This window comes from Triticum aestivum, chromosome 6A (genome assembly GCF_018294505.1).
Source record: "Triticum aestivum cultivar Chinese Spring chromosome 6A, IWGSC CS RefSeq v2.1, whole genome shotgun sequence".
Taxonomy (NCBI): Eukaryota; Viridiplantae; Streptophyta; class Magnoliopsida; order Poales; family Poaceae; genus Triticum; species Triticum aestivum.
The window spans coordinates 427,727,931-427,745,473 of record NC_057809.1 but is presented as its reverse complement, the minus strand read 5'-3'; positions in this window follow the sequence as shown (position 1 = coordinate 427,745,473).

The window sequence follows — 17,543 nt, the reverse complement described above, 5'->3', positions numbered from 1 at the left end:
GAAACCTCGGCCGGACTCCCTGCGGATGGAACCTGAATAGGCGATAAACCTGGACTGGAAGCTTAGGTGATTAGGTAGGTCGTGGCCGACACCCACGTTGGGCTTCCGCTTGAAGGTTGCCGAGTACATGTCGTGTAAACGACGGTAAGTGGTGAGAGCGTGTATGAAGAAGTACCCCCTGCAGGGTTAACATGATCTATTCGAATAGCCGCGTCCGCGGTAAAGGACTACTTGGTTGCCTATACAGTTCATAGACAAGTAAATGGAAACTACTAAAAGCCTCAAGATAAGTGTGAGTGCCGAGGATGGCTCTTCCGTAGGAAGACGGGGGTGGATCCTCGGTAGTGTATTGAAGTGGTGAGTAGTGGACTCGTGTGCGCAAAACTATTTCAAATTGGAGTATCGTAGGATAGTCTAGCCAAGAGTCAAAGCTGGCTTGCTGCAATAACTCCACCAACCCTTCTTGATACTATGCATGTATGTAGGATCTGATGTAAGTCTTGCTGAGTACCCTTGTACTCATGTTGCTATAATCTACATTTTTACAGAAGACGCTGCAACCCCTTCTGATGGGTTCTATGTAGACGTTGACATCAACGAGTAGGCTAAAGACCCAGGTGGTGACCCTGAGCTTGTGAAGGACCACATAGTATAGCCAGGCTTTCCAAGCCTCTTTTATTTTACTAGTTGTCTGTACTCAGACAAATTACTTCCGCTGTTGGCTTGTATGATTGTATGACTTGTATGTTGGGTCGTGAGACCCGTACCTTTGTGTGTATGTTGTGTATGGCTCCCTGAGCCTTAAATAAAGTACTTGTGTCGTAGAGTCATGTTGTGATGCTTCGTTGTAATTGCACATATCGAGCATATTGTGTGTATGATTGAAATGCTTGGTATGTGTGGGATCTGACTATCTAGTTGTTTATCTTTAGTAGCCTCTCTTACCGGGAAATGTCTCCTAGTGTTACCGCTGAGCCATGGTAGCTTGCTACTGCTCTGGAACACTTAGGCTGGCCGGCATGTGTCCTTCTTCGTTCCTGTGTCTGTCCCTTCGGGGAAATGTCACGCTTTGAGTACCGGAGTCCTGTTAGCCCGCTACAGCCCGGTTTACCGGAGTCCTGCTAGCCCAGTGCTACAGCCCGGACCCACTTGCTGATGACCGACACGTTCGAAGCTGGGTCATGGATGCCTATCCCTGTAAGTCTGTGCCACTTTGGGTTTACGACTAGTCATGTCAGCCCGGGCTCTTTATCATATGGATGCTAGCGACACTATCATATACGCGAGCCAAAAGGCGCAAACGGTCCCGGGAAAAGGTAAGACGACACCCGTGGGGATACCGTGCGTGAGGCCGCAAAGTGATATGAGGTGTTACCAGCTAGATCGATGTGACATCGAGTCGGGGTCCTGACAGCGTTGGCATCAGAGCCGGACTGCCTGTAGGTTCTCCAAGCCAAACTGGTCGATGTTGAGTCTAGAAATTCTTAGTTATATGTAGGGGAATTGTTTGTGGGTTGGAACGTAAGGCTCTTTTTACTCCTTATACCTTGTGACATTCTGATCTGAGTCAGTCCATTCTTCCACCGGGGGTTAAGGAATTAGGATCTGTTCTCTCTATCAGGATCACGTGTTACTAATCAGTAGTACCTTATAAGTTTGATGGTTACAAGCCTAGTTCAGTTCTACTACCACATTTTGTGGTAGGAATGGTTTCAAGACTTGATATGATGATGTTGAGTGTGTACGAAATCCTTGTCAAATGTCTCAATATCCTTTTTGAGCATTCACAGCTGTTATGCTGCCGAAATTTTGCTAGAAATTCTAATGCCTTTGCATTATAATTGTGCTTTCAGATGGCCACTCGCGACCTCAATCAAGTGGTTCGCCTGACTCGATGCCTAGATGTACCCGGCCATACTGCTAAGTTGGTCAGGGTAATGACTGAGGCTGGATACCGCTGGTATCCTGAGTACACGGTCGAAGAGCAATTCCGAGACTTTAATCAAAGCCAGTATCTCTGCACTGTCAGGATATTTCCATCTTATCCTGGATCCACTGAGCCTCTTCACTGCTCCTATGGACTCGGGGTTACTATTGAGATGGCTGTGCAGGATGCCGCCTACTCTATGATGACCATTATGCGAGTCAGATCTGGTCTATTTCGGGACTCTGATTTCCGGTATATGCCAGGATCACTTCCGGGAGCACAAGGGTATCTCCAGGCTATCTATGCTGACTCCACCCAGGAGGATTCACGAACTCGCACCACGGCTGAGATGCTCGAGGATAAGGACCGTGAAAATCGGGCCTTAAGGTTAGAGCTCTTCAATACCCGTGCTGACCACTGGGCCACCTTGACTCGGTTCGCACCGGCGGTGCAAGCTGGATTTTCAGATATGCGCGATCTCTACCCAGTGAGATCTGCTCTGCCAGACGTGATGGTTTGGCGTGATGTAGGAGGCATCACCCCACCTCGCGGTCCCCGCAGGCCACCGTCTGTTGGTCCAAGACCTCATCCTAGCCCCTATGGTCCACAAGCTCCGCGAGACCGTCTGTTTCCGGATGATCATGTTGAACTTCCAGGCTATGGAGGTGACTTCTACGAAGACTACTACGGATCGGTCTGAGTTAGTAGTAGTATCACTAGTTCGCACTAGCTGTGTCGTCTATCGTCCCGCGTGACTCGTGGGATATGACCTAGTTTGTACTCTTTCCGGAGATGTAGAAAAATAATGTATAGGAGCTTGAGATGCCTCCGATGAGATGTAATCCTCTTTTCACCGTTTTAGTACTTTGCTTGGTCTTGTACTAAACCTGTATGGTGTGTATGACGATGGAATAAAGAAGCAGTTTCTGTATCTACCATGTCATACAGATGATCATCTTGCATTTCGAGTTATTCCTTACATTCTACATCCTATGTCGGAATTTTATCATTCTGACTAAATCATTGTCTTGTTTACCTAGGATGGTCAACACGCGCGCTAACCCTGCTTCCCAAGAGCAGGCCGAAGGCAGTGAAGCCAGAAATGAACATCTGCCTCAACCTCCTTCACTAGCCGAGGTTATGATGGAAGCTGAGAGAAACAAGCGGGAGACAAACCGTTTGTTGGAGCGTATTGAACAGAATACAGCACACCATCAGAGGGCTAACGTGGTGTCACTCAGCGATTTTATCAAATTGCATCCACCCACGTTCCACCACTCCGTCGAGCCTCTCGACGCTGATGACTGGCTTCGCAGTATCTCTCACAAACTGCGTTCCGCGCTGGTAGCGGAGGCTGACAAGGTCACCTTTGCTGCATATCACCTTGAAGGCCCCGCCAGTCTATGGTGGGAGAATTATGGAGCTATGCGCCCAGCAGGCCATGTCACAACTTGGGCTGAATTCAGCGACGCTTTCCGTGAACATCACATTCCGGAGGGTCTCATGGACCGCAAGCGTGAAGAATTTTGCAATTTCACCCAAGGCCGACTTTCTGTGGATGTCTATAGCAGAGAGTTTGGTAATCTCGCCCGATATGCAACCGAGGAAGTTTCTACTGACGCCAAGAAGCAAGCAAGGTTCCGCAAGGGCCTTAGTCCTGAGCTTCGCCGCGACCTCCGTCTGCATGAGTGCACATCCTTCTCGAAACTTGTCAACAAAGCCATCAGTGCTGAAACTGGTCAGACTGATTATGACGCAACACGCAAGCATGGCCGTGACATGGGTTCCTCATCCGGTGCTGGTCCTCAGAAGCGCCGCGTGTGGGTACCCAACACCGCCCTGCCACCCAGGTTCACACCGAGGCCATCTTTCCAGGCGCCTCGCCCCGCTCAACAGTCTGCTCCAGCCAAGCCCTATGGGGGTCCAACCAATAATGTTCCTCCACGTACCAGTTCCGTGACTTGTTTCAAGTGTGGGGAATCTGGTCACTATATGCGTGAGTGTCCCCAGACCAACCCCAATCAATCTGCTAAAGCTGTTGGCCGTGGCAAGCCGACAGGAAAAGTGTTTCATGCTAAACCGGTCACCGCTTCACGTGGCCATGTCAACTGTATCTCTGCCGAAGAAGCTCAAGAAGATCCCAACGTCGTTCTCGGTACGCTTCTTGTTAATTGCCACCCGGCATCTGTTCTTTTTGATACAGGAGCCTCTCATTCTTTTATATCTGAAAATTATGCTCGTTTGCATAACGTTGCATTCTGTGACTTGCCATCCTCTATGGTAATTCAAACTCCGGGATCCAAATGGCAAACTTCTAGAGTAAGCCATGGAAATGAAATCCAAGTCGACAGACTTGTTTTTCTCGCATCTTTGATAGCCCTTAAATCTTCAGATATTAATATCATTTTGGGTATGGACTGGATGTCAGCTCATCAAGCCAAAATTGATTGCTTCTCTAGGACTGTTCAACTCACCCATCCTTCGGGGAAGATAGTCAATGTCTTGACCCGAATAGCCAAGCGGCAATTATATTCTCTTAACGCCAGCCCCTTGCCAGATCTTGAGGACGTGCCGGTAGTCTGTGACTTCCCGGATGTCTTCCCAGAGGAATTGCCAGGTGTTCCACCTGACAGGGATGTTGAGTTCGTAATCGACCTCATCCCCGGAACCGTTCCGATTGCTAGAAGACCTTATAAGATGGCACCCCTAGAACTAGCCGAGCTTAAGAAACAACTCGATGAATCCTTGAAAAAGGGTTTCATCCGACCTAGCTCATCTCCGTGGGCTTGCCCCGTCCTATTCGTCAAGAAGAAGGATGGTACGGACCGGATGGTTGTAGATTACCGACCTGTCAATTTGGTCACAATCAAGAACAAATATCCACTTCCCAGGATCAACGACCTGTACGATCAGCTCGCTGGATCCTCAGTCTTCTCCAAGATGGATTTGAGGTTGGGCTACCATCAAATAAAAATCAAAAACGGGGACATTCCTAAAACGGCCTATGTATGTGTTGTTCCTACCTTGCTATGCCTGCTATGCTTAGAGTCGTGTCAGGTCTGGTCCATCTGGGTGATGGGCTAGAGTGAAATGATTATGTCGGTAATGAGAGTGGTGTGGTGAACACGATTTGGTAAAGGTATCGATGAGAGGCCATGTAGGAGTACATGGTGGGTTGTTTCATTGAAGCCGACCTTAAGCACTGAGATCTGTATGTGTGATTTAAGAATCAGCTACTACCATGCATTGGGCCCGAAACCAATGGACCCTCTCGGCTTCTTATTCACCCTAGTTCTCCGTCCAGGAGTTGCAAGTAGTTTCTGGTGTTTGTAGCCTACTGGAGGCCGTGGACAGCGCTGACCGTAGGGGTGGGCTGTGATGCGGTAGGTACGTGGCACGGTGTACCGAATACCTGTTAGGTATCTCGGGAACCCTGTTCACATCGTTCGGGGCCGTATGGGAAACCTCGGCCGGACTCCCTGTGGATGGAACCCGAATAGGCGATAAACCTGGACTGGAGGCTTAGGTGATTAGGTAGGTCGTGGCCGACACCCACGTTGGGCTTCCGCTTGAAGGTTGCCGAGTACATGTCGTGTAAGCGACGGTAAGTGGTGAGAGCGTGTATGAAGAAGTACACCCCTGCAGGGTTAACATGATCTATTCGAATAGCCGCGTCCGCGGTAAAGGACTACTTGGTTGCCTATACAGTTCATAGACAAGTAAATGGAAACTACTAAAAGCCTCAAGATAAGTGTGAGTGCCGAGGATGGCTCTTCCGTAGGAAGACGGAGGTGGATCCTCGGTAGTGTATTGAAGTGGTGAGTAGTGGACTCGTGTGCGCAAAACCATTTCAAGTTGGAGTATCGTAGGATAGTCTAGCCAAGAGTCAAAGCTGGCTTGCTGCAATAACTCCACCAACCCTTCTTGATAATATGCATGTATGTAGGACCTGATGTAAGTCTTGCTGAGTACCTTTGTACTCATGTTGCTATAATCTACATTTTTACAGAAGACGCTGCAACCCCTTCTGATGGGTTCTATGTAGACGTTGACATCAACGAGTAGGCTAAGGACCCAGGTGGTGACCCTGAGATTGTGATGGACCACGTAGTATAGCTAGGCTTTCCAAGCCTCTTTTATTTTACTAGTTGTCTGTACTCAGACAATGTACTTCCGCTGCTGGTTTGTATGACTGTATGACTTGTATGTTGGGTCGTGAGACTCGTACCTTTGTGAATGATATGTATGGCTCCCTGAGCCTTAAATAAAGTACTTGTGTCGTAGAGTCATGTTGTGATGCTTCGTTGTATTTGCACATATCGAGCATATTGTGTGTATGATTGAAATGCTTGGTATGTGTGGGATCTGACTATCTAGTTGTTTATCTTTAGTAGCCTCTCTTACCGGGAAATGTCTCCTAGTGTTACCGCTGAGCCATGGTAGCTTGCTACTGCTCTGGAATACTTAGGCTGGCCGGCATGTGTCCTTCTTCGTTCCTGTGTCTGTCCCTTCGGGGAAATGTCACGCTTTGAGTACCGGAGTCCTGTTAGCCCGCTACAGCCCGGTTTACCGGAGTCCTGCTAGCCTAGTGCTACAGCCCGGACCCACTTGCTGATGACCGACACGTTCGAAGCTGGGTCATGGATGCCTGTCCCTGTAAGTCTGTGCCACTTTGGGTTTACGACTAGTCATGTCAGCCCGGGCTCTTTATCATATGGATGCTAGCGACACTATCATATACGTGAGCCAAAAGGCGCAAACGGTCCCGGAAAGAGGTAAGACGACACCCGTGGGGATACCGTGCGTGAGGCCGCAAAGTGATATGAGGTGTTACCAGCTAGATCGATGTGACATCGAGTCGGGGTCCTGACAGCGTTGGCATCAGAGCCGGACTGCCTGTAGGTTCTCCAAGCCAAACTGGTCGATGTTGAGTCTAGAAATTCTTAGTTATATGTAGGGGAATTGTTTGTGGGTTGGAACGTAAGGCTCTTTTTACTCCTTATACCTTGTGACATTCTGATCTGAGTCAGTCCATTCTTCCACCGGGGGTTAAGGAATTAGGATCTGTTCTCTCTATCAGGATCACGTGTTACTAATCAGTAGTACCTTATAAGTTTGATGGTTACAAGCCTAGTCAGTTCTACTACCACATTTTGTGGTAGGAATGGTTTCAAGACTTGATATGATGATGTTGAGTGTGTACGAAATCCTTTGTCAAATGTCTCAATATCCTTTTTGAGCATTTACAGCTGTTATGCTGCCGAAATTTTGCTAGAAATTCTAATGCCTTTGCATTATAATTGTGCTTTCAGATGGCCACTCGCGACCTCAATCAAGTGGTTCGCCTGACTCGATGCCTAGATGTACCCGGCCATACTGCTAAGTTGGTCAGGGTAATGACTGAGGCTGGATACCGCTGGTATCCTGAGTACACGGTCGAAGAGCAATTCCGAGACTTTAATCAAAGCCAGTATCTCTGCACTGTCAGGATATTTCCATCTTATCCTGGATCCACTGAGCCTCTTCACTGCTCCTATGGACTCGGGGTTACTATTGAGATGGCTGTGCAGGATGCCGCCTACTCTATGATGACCATTATGCGAGTCAGATCTGGTCTATTTCGGGACTCTGATTTCCGGTATATGCCAGGATCACTTCCGGGAGCACAAGGGTATCTCCAGGCTATCTATGCTGACTCCACCCAGGAGGATTCACGGACTCGCACCACTGCTGAGATGCTCGAGGATAAGGACCGTGAAAATCGGGCCTTAAGGTTAGAGCTCTTCAATACCCGTGCTGACCACTGGGCCACTTTGACTCGGTTCGCACCGGCGGTGCAAGCTGGATATTCAGATATGCGCGATCTCTATCCTGTGAGATCTGCTCTGCCAGACGTGATGGTTTGGCGTGATGTAGGAGGCATCACCCCACCTCGCGGCCCCGCAGGCCACCGTTTGCTGGTCCAAGACCTCATCCTAGCCCCTATGGTCCACAAGCTCCGCGAGACCGTCTGTTTCCGGATGATCATATTGAACTTCCGGGCTATGGAGGTGACTTCTACGAGGACTACTACGGATCGGTCTGAGTTAGTAGTAGTATCACTAGTTCGCACTAGCTGTGTCGTCTGTCGTCCCGCGTGACTCGTGGGATATGACCTAGTTTGTACTCTTCCGGAGTTGTAGAAAAATAATGTATAGGAGTTTGGAATGCCTCCGATGAGATGTAATCCCTTTTCACCGTAATAGTACTTTGTTTGGTCTTGTACTAAACCTTGTATGGTGTGTATGACGATGGAATAAAAGAAGCAGTTTCTGTATCTACCATGTCATACGGATGATCATCTTGCATTCCGAGTTATTCCTTGCATTATGTATCCTATGTCGGAATTTTATCATTCTGACTAAATCATTGGCTTGTTTACCTAGGATGGTCAACACGCGCGCCAACCCTGCTTCTCAAGAGCAGGCCGAAGGCAGTGAAGCCAGGAATGAAAATCTGCCTCATCCTCCTTCACTAGCCGAGGTGATGATGGAAGCTGAGAGAAACAAGCGGGAGACAAACCGTTTGTTGGAGCGTATTGAACAGAATACAGCACACCATCAGAGGGCTAACGTGGTGTCACTCAGCGATTTTATCAAATTGCATCCACCCACGTTCCACCACTCCGTCGAGCCTCTCGACGCTGATGACTGGCTTCGCAGTATCTCTCACAAACTGCGTTCCGCGCTGGTAGCGGAGGCTGACAAGGTCACCTTTGCTGCATATCACCTTGAAGGCCCCGCCAGTCTATGGTGGGAGAATTATGGAGCTATGCGCCCAGCAGGCCATGTCACAACTTGGGCTGAATTCAGCGACGCTTTCCGTGAACATCACATTCCGGAGGGTCTCATGGACCGCAAGCGTGAAGAATTTTGCAATTTCACCCAAGGCCGACTTTCTGTGGATGTCTATAGCAGAGAGTTTGGTAATCTCGCCCGATATGCAACCGAGGAAGTTTCTACTGACGCCAAGAAGCAAGCAAGGTTCCGCAAGGGCCTTAGTCCTGAGCTTCGCCGCGACCTCCGTCTGCATGAGTGCACATCCTTCTCGAAACTTGTCAACAAAGCCATCAGTGCTGAAACTGGTCAGACTGATTATGACGCAACACGCAAGCATGGCCGTGACATGGGTTCCTCATCCGGTGCTGGTCCTCAGAAGCGCCGCGTGTGGGTACCCAACACCGCCCTGCCACCCAGGTTCACACCGAGGCCATCTTTCCAGGCGCCTCGCCCCGCTCAACAGTCTGCTCCAGCTAAGCCCTATGGGGGTCCAACCAATAATGCTCCTCCACGTACCAGTTCCGTGACTTGTTTCAAGTGTGGGGAATCTGGTCACTATATGCGTGAGTGTCCCCAGACCAACCCCAATCAATCTGCTAAAGCTGTTGGCCGTGGCAAGCCGACAGGAAAAGTGTTTCATGCTAAACCGGTCACCGCTTCACGTGGCCATGTCAACTGTGTCTCTGCCGAAGAAGCTCAAGAAGATCCCAACATCGTTCTCGGTACGCTTCTTGTTAATTGCCACCCGGCATCTGTTCTTTTCGATACAGGAGCCTCTCATTCCTTTATATCTGAAAATTATGCTCGTTTGCATAACGTTGCATTCTGTGATCTGCCGTCCACTATGGAAATCTCTACCCCTGGGTCTAGACGGCAGACCTCTAGGGTAAGTTATGGAAATGAGATCCAAGTCGATAGACTTGTTTTCCTTGCGTCTTTGATAGCCCTTAAATCTTCAGATATTAATATCATTTTGGGTATGGACTGGATGTCAGCTCATCATGCCAAAATTGATTGCTTCTCTAGGACTGTTCAACTCACCCACCCTTCGGGCAAGATAGTCAATGTCTTGACCCGAATAGCCAAGCGACAATTATATTCTCTTAAAGCCAGCCCGTTGCCAGACCTTGAGGACGTTCCGGTAGTCCGTGACTTCCCGGATGTCTTTCCAGAGGAATTGCCAGGTGTTCCACCTGACAGGGATGTTGAGTTTGTAATCGACCTCATCCCCGGAACCATTCCGATTGCTAGAAGACCCTACAAGATGGCACCCCTAGAGCTAGCCGAGCTTAAGAAACAACTCGATGAGTCCTTGAAAAAGGGTTTCATCCGCCCTAGTTCATCTCCGTGGGCTTGCCCCGTCCTATTCGTCAAGAAGAAGGATGGTACGGACCGGATGGTTGTAGATTACCGACCTGTCAATCTGGTCACGATCAAGAACAAATATCCACTTCCCAGGATCAACGACCTGTATGATCAGCTCGCTGGATCTTCAGTCTTTTCCAAGATGGATTTGAGGTTGGGATACCATCAAATCAAAATCAGAAACGAGGACATTCCTAAAACGGCCTTTGTTACTCGTTATGGCCAATACGAGTACACCGTCATGTCCTTCGGTTTAACCAACGCTCCAGCCACCTTTTCTCGGTTAATGAACTCAATCTTCATGGAGTATTTGGATAAATTCGTCGTAGTTTATCTCGATGATATACTCATCTACTCCAAGAACGAGGAAGAACATGCCGAACATCTAAGACTAGTGTTGCAGAAACTTCGTGAGCATCGCCTTTATGCCAAATTTTCAAAATGTGAATTCTGGTTGCCAGAAGTGACCTATCTGGGCCATGTAATATCTGGTAAAGGTATTGCGGTTAACCCTGAGCGAGTTCAAGCCGTCCTTGATTGGACTCCACCCGAATCGGTCAAGCAAGTTCGGAGTTTTCTAGGCTTAGCGAGCTATTGTCGTCGCTTTGTCGAGAACTTCTCCAAAGTTGCTAAACCTCTAACCGAACTCCTCAAGAAAGATAAGAAGTTCGAATGGACTCCACAATGTGAGCACAGTTTTCAGGAACTGAAAAGACGCCTGACTTCTGCTCCCGTACTGGTACCGCCAGACTTCTCCAAGGACTTTGTTATCTACCGCGACGCCTCGCGACAAGGACTAGGTTGCATTCTCATGCAAGATCGACACGTAATTGCTTACGCTTCACGGCAATTGCACCCACATGAGGAGAATTATCCTACTCATGATCTAGAACTTGCAGCCGTAGTCTATGCACTTAAGACCTGGCGACATTACCTCCTCGGTAATCGTTGCGAAATATTCACTGATCACCAAAGCCTGAAGTACATCTTCACCCAACCGGATTTGAATCTCAGGCAGAGACGTTGGGTTGAATTGATCACAGACTTCGACTTAGGAATAACCTACACCCCAGGGAAAGCCAACGTCATGGCTGATGCGCTAAGTCGTAAATCTTATTGTAACAATCTGATGTTACAACAAAGTCAACCGCTTCTCCATGAGGAATTTCGGAAGCTTAACCTTCACATTGTACCTCAAGGTTTTCTCTCCACCTTGGTGGCAAAACCTACCCTTACGGATCAAATTATCAAAGCACAGAAGGTAGATCCGGGAATCTCCCGCATCAGGAGAAACATTCAAAAAGGAATTGCGAATTGTTTCTCCATTAATGATCAAGGAGTCGTATACTTCGGGGATCGACTAGTGGTTCCCAAGGTACGCAACCTGAGGCGATTGATCCTTAAGGAAGCTCATGAATCTCCTCTCACCATTCATCCCGGTAGTACTAAGATGTATCAGGACCTACGCCAGAGGTTCTGGTGGACTAGGATGAAGAGAGAAATCGCTCAGTATATTGCTAATTGCGACGTCTGTCGTCGTGTAAAAGCAGAGCATCAACGGCCTGCTGGCACCCTTCAACCCTTAGCTATTCCTGAATGGAAATGGGATAAAATTGGTATGGATTTCATTACCGGTTTTCCCAGGACCAAAAGAGGGAATAATGCTATTTTCGTCGTTATCGATCGTCTTTCCAAGGTAGCTCATTTCTTACCCGTTCGTGAGAGTATAACCGCTAGTCAGCTGGCAGATCTGTACATCTCCCGAATAGTGTCTCTCCATGGTGTTCCTTTGGAAATCAATTCGGATCGAGGAAGTCTTTTCACCTCTCGATTTTGGGAAAGTTTCCAAAATGCTATGGGAACCCGTCTCTCCTTTAGCACCGCTTTCCACCCTCAGTCAAGTGGTCAAGTGGAACGCGTCAATCAGATTCTAGAAGACATGCTTCGAGCCTCCGTTATCTCTTTCGGAATGGACTGGGAGAAGTGCCTTCCATTTGCCGAATTCGCTTACAACAACAGCTATCAATCTAGCTTGGGTAAAGCCCCTTTTGAAGTTCTCTATGGACGATGATGTCGAACACCCCTTAACTGGTCAGAGACCGGGGAAAGACAATTCTTTGGCCCGGATATGATTCAGGAAGCAGAAGAACAAGTTCGTATCGTTCGTGAAAAGTTGAAAACAGCCCAATCTCGTCAAAAGAGTCAATATGACCGAAAACATAGGGCTATGACTTTCGAAGTTGACGAGAAGGCTTATCTTCGGGTCACCCCTCTGAAGGGAACCCATCGTTTCGGTATCAAAGGCAAATTGGCTCCTCGTTACATTGGACCTTTTCGCATTCTCGCCAAACGAGGAGAAGTTGCCTACCAGTTGGAACTACCTCCGCACCTCTCCAGAGTTCACGATGTCTTCCACGTTTCTCAACTCAGGCGTTGCTTCTCGGATCCTATCCGTGGAGTGGACCACGAAAAGCTTGATCTCCAAGATGATCTTACATACCGAGAGTACCCCATTTGTATCCTCGATCAGGCCGAACGTACCACGCGACGTCATAATATCAAGTTTCTCAAGGTTCAATGGTCGCACCATTCTGAGGATGAAGCAACTTGGGAAAGGGAGGATCGTCTTCGACTTGAATATCCCGCCTTCTTCCCGGAGGAACCCAAATCTCGGGACGAGATTCTTTTGAGTGGGGGTGAGTTGTCACACCCTAGCTAGTCATGCATTAGAGTGTTGCATCATGTTTACTCTTTCATCAGAAACTTGAAATGGGGATGACAGAACCCCCAGTCCCCTCTGAAACCAACTAGGGTTACTAAAATAATTTTTCAATGAACCTGAAATGCCCTTCTAAAATGCCCATCATTTTTGCCTTGGTTCAGAACCTCTGCCAAAAGTGGTGCACATTTTCCTAGGCCATCCTAGGGTTTTTGAATTAAATCATAACTATTTGAATTTGGGCATTTAAGATAATATAAAATATTTAAATGCTCAAATATCTCCAAACTAAAATGTTTCATGTTGGAAATAATCCAACTATGGACCAGGAGTAGTTTGGTGAATTTTGGAGTTGTCTAGGTATTTTATTTAATTCAACAAAGTTGCAGATATATTAAATAAAACAGAAAACAGAAAAGAAAGGGGAAAGACTTACCTGCGCGGCCCAGCCAGCTGGCCGGCCCAGCTAGCAGCCGACCCAGCCCAACACTGTAGCTCCCCGTCGTCTTCCTCCCCACGCCCCGAAGCTGCTGCGTGCTCGCGCGCGCGCGGCCGCGCGGCCACCTCCTGCTTGCCGACGCCCTCCTGGCCGCGTGGACGACGTCCGCAGCCGTCCCGATCCCCCCTGCTCTCGCTCACTCTCCCCCGTTTCTCCCTCGCTCTCTCTCGCTCTCGGCCGAAGCACACCGTCGCCGCCGTTCGCCGTAGCCACTGTCTCCGGCCACCCCTCGCTCCCCCGAGTAGCTCAGAAGCTCCGCCACAACTCCCTCTTCCTCCCCACCGCTCCACGAGTCCCCGGAAGCCCTGCATCGCCGCCACGTCGCCGTTCCCCTCTTCGGGCTCCGACCACCGTCGCCGACGAATTCGCCGTCTCCAGCGCGTCCCCGAGCCCGCTTCGACGCCCACTGCAACCGCGGTGAGCTACGCCACCGTTTCCCCCTCTTCTCCCCCTCATTCCCTCACCGTAGCTTCATCTCCACCACGGCCGAACCTCCGTCGTCGCCGAGCTCGCCGTCGACGCAGCTCCGGTGACCATTTGGTCACCCCGGCGAGTCCAACGCGTTCACAGAACCCAGTAGAGCATCCCTAGCGCCTCACTTTGCTCGACTTCGAGCTCCAGCACCACTCCCGTGCACGACCGAACCCCGGCGGCCGCAGCCGAGCTCACCGCCGTCAACTCCGGCCACCCCGATCCCAACGGACTCCGCCAAGAGCCGCGGGTCGTCCTCAGCTTCACTCCGGTGGTCGCCGCGTTCCATTTGGTGGCCGAAACGACCAAAACCACTATCGCCGCCGCACTGTTGGTCGCCGCCGGCCAGAACTCCGGCGAGCTGACGTGGCCTAGTTGATTAACCACTAATCCACCACCTACTGACGCTGACAAGTGGGCCCCAGGGCTTAGTCAGAGCTAACCAGCCCGGGGTCAACGCGGGATTAGCCCCTGTGACACTGACGTGTGGACCCCACACGTTAGGTTTGACCCGAGCCAGCCCTGTTGACCTGCTGATGTCACTGTGACGTCAGGCTGACGCAGTAAATGATATTTCTGGATTAAATTAAATCAGGAAAATTCCAGAATATTAATTAAACTTCAAAAATTCATAACTTTTATTCTGTAACTCCAAATTGGACAAATTATATATGAAAAATGATCAGAAAAATCCAATCTATCCATCTGTACTATTTTCATGCATGATCAAACAAGTTAAATTGATGTTTTAATCAGAATAAGAAAAGGCACTTTAAAAGGCCATATTTGAATTTGAAATTTGAATCTTTGATTCAAATTTGTTCAAACCCTCCTGGCTTTAGTTGCATTAGCCCAACACACTCATATTGCCATGTTTCATGCATGCATCATATTGTTGCACATTGTTTGGTGATGCCTGTGTATCGTTATCCTTTGCGACAGGATCTGTCCCCGAGGAGTACCGTGACTACCCTAACGAAGAATCATATCCGTGCAACGAACCATCAGGCAAGCAACCAACCATTTGATCATATCGATACAATCCCATGTTCTCGCTCCTGCTCTCTTTTACTGCATTAAGACAACGCGATTCAAACTGCTGTGTGCTGCGGTAGTTGAACCCTTTTCCTCTGCATGACCTGTCATTTCCACAGTAATTAGATGAAACCCACTAGCATGTGTAGGAGTTGTTTGAGCCATATGTATGTGTTGTTCCTACCTTGCTATGCCTGCTATGCTTAGAGTCGTGTCAGGTCTGGTTCATCTGGGTGATGGGCTAGAGTGAAATGATTATGTCGGTAATGAGAGTGGTGTGGCGAACACGATTTGGTAAAGGTATCGATGAGAGGCCATGTAGGAGTACATGGTGGGTTGTTTCATTGAAGCCGACCTTAAGCACTGAGATCTGTATGTGTGATTTAAGAATCAGCTACTACCGTGCATTGGGCCCGAAACCAATGGACCCTCTCGACTTCTTATTCACCCTAGTTCTCCGTCCAGGAGTTGCAAGTAGTTTCTGGTGTTTGTAGCCTACTGGAGGCCGTGGACAGCGCTGACCGTAGGGGTGGGCTGTGATGCGGTAGGTACGTGGCCGGGTGTACCGAATACCCGTTAGGTATCTCGGGAACCCTGTTCACATCGTTCGGGGCCGTATGGGAAACCTCGGCCGGACTCCCTGCGGATGGAACCTGAATAGGCGATAAACCTGGACTGGAAGCTTAGGTGATTAGGTAGGTCGTGGCCGACACCCACGTTGGGCTTCCGCTTGAAGGTTGCCGAGTACATGTCGTGTAAACGACGGTAAGTGGTGAGAGCGTGTATGAAGAAGTACCCCCTGCAGGGTTAACATGATCTATTCGAATAGCCGCGTCCGCGGTAAAGGACTACTTGGTTGCCTATACAGTTCATAGACAAGTAAATGGAAACTACTAAAAGCCTCAAGATAAGTGTGAGTGCCGAGGATGGCTCTTCCGTAGGAAGACGGGGGTGGATCCTCGGTAGTGTATTGAAGTGGTGAGTAGTGGACTCGTGTGCGCAAAACTATTTCAAATTGGAGTATCGTAGGATAGTCTAGCCAAGAGTCAAAGCTGGCTTGCTGCAATAACTCCACCAACCCTTCTTGATACTATGCATGTATGTAGGATCTGATGTAAGTCTTGCTGAGTACCCTTGTACTCATGTTGCTATAATCTACATTTTTACAGAAGACGCTGCAACCCCTTCTGATGGGTTCTATGTAGACGTTGACATCAACGAGTAGGCTAAAGACCCAGGTGGTGACCCTGAGCTTGTGAAGGACCACATAGTATAGCCAGGCTTTCCAAGCCTCTTTTATTTTACTAGTTGTCTGTACTCAGACAAATTACTTCCGCTGTTGGCTTGTATGATTGTATGACTTGTATGTTGGGTCGTGAGACCCGTACCTTTGTGTGTATGTTGTGTATGGCTCCCTGAGCCTTAAATAAAGTACTTGTGTCGTAGAGTCATGTTGTGATGCTTCGTTGTAATTGCACATATCGAGCATATTGTGTGTATGATTGAAATGCTTGGTATGTGTGGGATCTGACTATCTAGTTGTTTATCTTTAGTAGCCTCTCTTACCGGGAAATGTCTCCTAGTGTTACCGCTGAGCCATGGTAGCTTGCTACTGCTCTGGAATACTTAGGCTGGCCGGCATGTGTCCTTCTTCGTTCCTGTGTCTGTCCCTTCGGGGAAATGTCACGCTTTGAGTACCGGAGTCCTGTTAGCCCGCTACAGCCCGGTTTACCGGAGTCCTGCTAGCCTAGTGCTACAGCCCGGACCCACTTGCTGATGACCGACACGTTCGAAGCTGGGTCATGGATGCCTGTCCCTGTAAGTCTGTGCCACTTTGGGTTTACGACTAGTCATGTCAGCCCGGGCTCTTTATCATATGGATGCTAGCGACACTATCATATACGTGAGCCAAAAGGCGCAAACGGTCCCGGGAAGAGGTAAGACGACACCCGTGGGGATACCGTGCGTGAGGCCGCAAAGTGATATGAGGTGTTACCAGCTAGATCGATGTGACATCGAGTCGGGGTCCTGACACGGGCGACGGGCGTCAGTTATCCACTTGAAACCCAGGCTAGCTAGCTAGGTAGGTAATTCACACCAGTTTGTCAAGATCTATCAACATGAGATCTAATTTCGAAGATCCCGACGCGAGAAACGCACTGGTTAAAATGGTTCATAATTTAGGCGTCCGGTTAAAAATGTTTTGCTTTAGAAACCGGATTAGAAAAACATAAACAAAACCCACATTCTCTCCCGTGAGAAAAAATTCCTTCAAAACTCACAACTTGCGACAAGAGGGGTACACACGATGTGTCACTTGTCACCATCGAAAAAAAAAGATAAAACGTTATTTGCATTGTTTTTTTTGAGACAATAGAACGTTCTTTGCAAAAACAAAGGTCGAGCGGAACGTTCTTTGCACAAGGCCGAGGAGAGGTGAAGCTTTCATAGGCTGGTCCAATTGGTGCTTTTGTTGGCTGCCACATGAGGGATGTCCGTGGTTGTTGGTCCACGGCGCAGAGGTTAGGAGTATCGGAGGATGGGCCGGCTGGCCCATCCACACTCTTTATCATATTTTTGTCAAAAAAACTCTTTAGCATATTTTCACCCTAAAAAACAAACGTCAACTTTGTCATTCACGAATGACATGTGTGCCCCATGTTATGTAGGCCCACATGTCAGTCAAACTACGGTGATCCTAAATCAGCG